Genomic DNA, 4,957 nt, shown 5'->3' on the forward strand with positions numbered 1-4,957 from the left:
TGCACAGGCAGGAAGGGAACCTCTCCTTGCTTTCCGCCCTCTTGTCAGTTACGATTGTTTTGATTATTCCTGAAATTAGAAGAAACCAGTCCAGCAAACCTGGACTTCCAGAATCTGGATGGCTACTAGAGAGCAAGAATTAGGACATACTTAATACTTTTATGTATACTGAGAGTATTTGCACCAAGACAAATTCCTTGTGTGTCCGATCATGCTTGGCCAATAAAGAATTCTATTCATCTGGAAGGATGCCCACTGTTTTCCCTGGATTTTAGGCTTGCCATGTAGAACCTGCGCTGTTCCAAAAAGACAATTTCTCAATCTGATGCCTTTTCACTGAGTTGTGTGAATCTGCAATTCTCCCACTCCTAGGGTGGTCAGTATTGGAAGAATTCCAATTTAAGGGTTAATAGTCATAACATGACTTTATAGTAAAGAGTTTTACGATGAATTGATAGCCCAAAGGCGACTGAAATCTGATTTGGAGATGGGCAGATCATAAATGCTAGAGTAAAAAAAAATTACTGTTTTAAAAACAATTCCTTGCTAAAATGGGGCATAGATCAATCAATCAATGTAGAGCAACAAATTGATTTTGAGACAACAGAAGGCAAGATGCAACAGAAGGCAAGATGTTCTGGTGTGTCTGTGGATATACACAACAAGCATGCCCTAAAAAAAAGGAAGTAACATTTTTATTTTTGCTATTGGTAGCACTTTTTCTACTCTCAGTGACTCTCAATTTTACACGTGAAAAGGTAAAGAACAAAATTAATATACTGAATTGTAGAGAATGATTGTTTTCCAGATGACCAAGTGAAGCCTTTGGCAACATTTTCTTCATTTATATAATTCAGTGTGTTCAAGAAAGGTATATTCTGCTAGGTAATACTAGCATAGTAAATGCTGCTTTTTAATTGAGCAAATCTCTGTAGAGATGGCGATATCTGAAATTTTTAAGAAGGCTGCTGAAGGGCATCGGGTTTAGGGCAGTGAAAATGCTTATGGTGTGTTGTATGATACTAAGATCAGTATTGTACCCTTTCTTTTGGGGCTATTTTAAGACAAACAGCTGCTATTTTGGCTGCTCTTCTTGCACTATCTTGACCCAGTCCTGTTCAATATCGCCATCTGTAGATGAAAGTGTGCATGTAGCCCAGATGTAACAACCCAGATGTGCCTACTACACCAGTCTTTCACCTCCAGAGGTGCAGACTTCTGCCAAAGTTTTCAGCTATGGCAGGATGGCTAGCTGTAAAGTCTGTTACAGTGCCGACACATTTAGAGGACATCAAGTTGTGGGAGGCTAAAGTCCATGGAATAAATAAATATTTTGAATCATTTATTGTGCTCAGCATCAGTAAATAAAAAGTAATACTTTCTATTCACGATACTGGTCATTATAAGGTTACCTATAAGGCATAGGGCTTGAAAACTAAACCACCTGTCTCCCATAGTATCTGTCCATCTGATCCAATCTGGCAGGGTTGGTCCATTCCAGGTTCCTTCAGTTCAACAAGGCCATCTATCAGGATCCCAGAAGTATGCCTTCAGTGAAGCAACACCTGCCCTGTGGCATGAGTTCCCCATGAGATTTAAGTGGTCCCCACCCTGCCAGTGCCTTGTAAACCTCGCTTTTTCCCCAGCCCTTTGGCAAGGGTGATTGAAGCCTCCTTCAGACTATGGGGTTTATTTTTTCTCTTGGCTCCCATCCAGTTTTGTCATTTTTGCCAACTTTATTTTCTTTGTTTTCTTGTTTTGTAGTGTTTTTTAACAATGTGTAAATCACCTGGCATCACCAAGAGTCAGGTGGCCTAGTCTGTACACTTATTAAATGAGGAAGAGGAGGTATCAAAATATACTAGCCCAAATAGATGTTTTGCAAATTAAAAAGAAATACAAAACAACAATAATTGCATTGATCAGATGTGGTGTCAGGGTTCCAAGCAGGGGTGGGATTCAAATTTTTTAAGAACCGGTTCTGTGAGCATGGCTTAGTTTTTGGGTGTAATTTGGTGGTCATGTGACTGGGTAGACGTAGCTTGGTGGTCATGTTATTGGCTGGGAATGTCCAACTGAATATCACTCACATCGAGGCATGCATCTCCTCTCCTGGCTTCTCATGACTGTGGGGATGTTGCAACAGTCGTGTGAAAAATGGTCATAAGTCACTTTTTTCAGTGCCATTGTAACTTTGAATGGTCACTCCACACAAGCAAAGTACCAGCAAAGGAGGGGAAAAAAACTCCAGAGATGTTCCTGAGACAGGAAATCTAGTCCTGCCAAGAATGTAATAAGGGTTAACGGAGAGGCAGTTTCTGCAAGCAACACCAGAATGTTTCCTTCCTGCCTTCCTTACAGGATTAGGCTAGTAATTTCTTCTAGCAACCGGTTCTCCGAACTGCTTAGAATATTAACAACCGGTTCCAGCGAATAGGTGCGAACTGGTAGAATCCCACCCCTGGTTCCAAGTAATAGATCCATTGCAAGCAAAAACTCTGAGGCAGGTGAATTCCTCAAAGAATAGCTTTATTGGAAATACCATATTGGCATGTATCTGGTGAAAACCAACTGAGGGGCCCCTTGGTTTTCACCTAATTAAAAGTAAAAAAAATTCCTGAATCCCAGTCACATGGCCCAAACAAGGCAGGGTCCACTGGTCTGGTGACATCACTGCTCCCTCTGGCCAGGTGTGAGAACATCATTGCATCCCAAGAGGAAGTATTTTATTTTGACCACACAACCTCTCTAGTCTATCTCTAGTCCCTACTCCCTATCCCTTGCTCCAGCGTGGCAGCACTGAAGCTCCAAGGTGGCTTCAGCCAAGTCAGCTTCAGGGTTGATGGGGGATGGGAATTAAAATGTGCTGAAATACCACAAAAAAAAGCAAACCCTTGAGTTTTCCAGTGTTCAAGAGACTAGTGGTGAAAAGAACACTGCCACCATAAAAAAACAAGGCAGAAGATTGTAGGGCAGGGGTGTCAAACTATCATGCATAGGCCACACCCATCTCAGCTCCATGAAGTGAAAAATATCCTGATACGTCATGTAACAACACTGTGACACTGAGTTTGACACCCATGTTGTAGGGCCTAGGATTATGCCTTGTATCATGTGGGAGAGGGAATTGAAGAATGGCACAGTCTCAAAAATTCTGAGCTGCTGCCTACTCCTCCCATTGGACAAATTATTTTAGATTTTATTTTCCTTGCAGCTATTTCTTCTGCCAGTTTCTTCCCCACCACCAAATTTCATCACTTCTACTAATTTGGGGGTGTTATCCAGCTGACAGGTACACTGATGGACAAACTTCCTTTACATATTTTTCCCAACATTTCTGTGGGTTAGAAAAATTAAGGGCTATTAAAGAAAACCCCAGGAAAACTCTACAAGCAGCCTCAAACAATAAAGCTTGGTGTATTCACCTGACATGTTGCTATAGTTAATTGAGTATGCATTACTCAATTCCATTGGCACTAAACTATAAGCTAACCGCATTGTCTGGGTTTGCATAACATGCGAAGTTTGTGGTTTGCAACTGTTGAATGTATTAGCCAACAGAGAAGATGTTGCAAGCATTCACATCTACCATTCCAGGACAATGAACCAATCGTTGATTCCCATTTCTAAAAAGAATGATTGACAGCAGCTAGATTTGTCTCTTGCCTTTCGCAAAAATGGATTTCCAAACAAGAAAGAGAACAGCAATAAAGACCTTTGCATTAGCAAAGCCAACCAGAATTTTACTTTTGGAAGTGAATTAGCCCCAAATCCATTGAAGTCAACTTGTTCATCATTACTTACTGGCTGGGAGAAATAAAATCCAAAAACTTTTCTTAATTCCATCTTTTTGTACTGTCCTAATTCCTTTTCCCCTGAATTATGTTGGTAGATAAAAAGAAGCTAACATGACCAGTAACGAGATGGATAATTTTCATTAAGAACAATCAATTTTTAAGCCTGCACAACCCGATAATCTGCAACCTAATTTACTAAGCAGTCCTGAAGTAGGAGTAAAAATGAAGATATGCTATATTGTCATGTATTTTAAAGAATTTGGGTAAGAAATATCAGTGCTTTTTTTCTGGGCCAAACAATAGCTAATTATTCCTTGGGTATAGTGCTTGTATCATCCAGGAACTGCATCAGAGATCTTTCTATGTATCTGTAGTAAGGTAGATAAAATCTTGTAAGGGGAACCATTTAATACTTTTAATCTCTGTATAATGCTTGAGAGAATCTAGAATAATTTGTTATCGGATTGTATCAAAAACAATGAGATGAGCATTGAAAATATCAGCCATAGCAAAGGCTTCCATTCAGTTCTGGAAACATGCATCAGGCCAAAGAAAGTCATTAAAAATAACATATTAAAAGAGACAAAAATAATATTTTTTTAAACAGCCTTAATTAGGCCAGAACAAATAATCTCTCTTAAGATACTGGCTGGTGCACTTTTATACTGAATATAGTCATGATTTATTGTAAAAAGCATTTACTGAATAACTGAGAATGCAATATACTAAGCCATACAAGCTTGTTTGATTTTACAAAGCATATTGTTTGAATCCAGTTGCTGTGGTTTAGTCACTGTATTATGTTTAAGTGTGGTATACAAACCAAGCTGAATGGTAATTATTCTAGTGAAGAATTGGAATCCTACAAGTTTCAAATGTTTTCCTGCCCCTCTAATTACTTTCCTTTCATTCCTTCTTTCAGATCCCCTCTCCACACTAGGAGTTATGAGGATTTGGAGGGCAGAATGCCGTAATCTGTTGCATCAGGGTGGCGTTGGGGTGACTGAGTGAGCTGGAGCGTTTACTGACCCAATGCCCTTCCTGATGCCTCTGTGGAGTTCACAGCAGACAATTACGCATTGCACCCAGAGAGAGAAAATAAAACTTAAAAATAAAAGGTGAAAAACAATGAATTATCTACCAAAGATCATACAGCAAGC

This window comes from Pseudonaja textilis, chromosome 2 (assembly GCF_049901715.1).
Source record: "Pseudonaja textilis isolate UNSWEBS1 chromosome 2, rPseTex1.2, whole genome shotgun sequence".
In the NCBI taxonomy this organism is placed as follows: domain Eukaryota; kingdom Metazoa; phylum Chordata; class Lepidosauria; order Squamata; family Elapidae; genus Pseudonaja; species Pseudonaja textilis.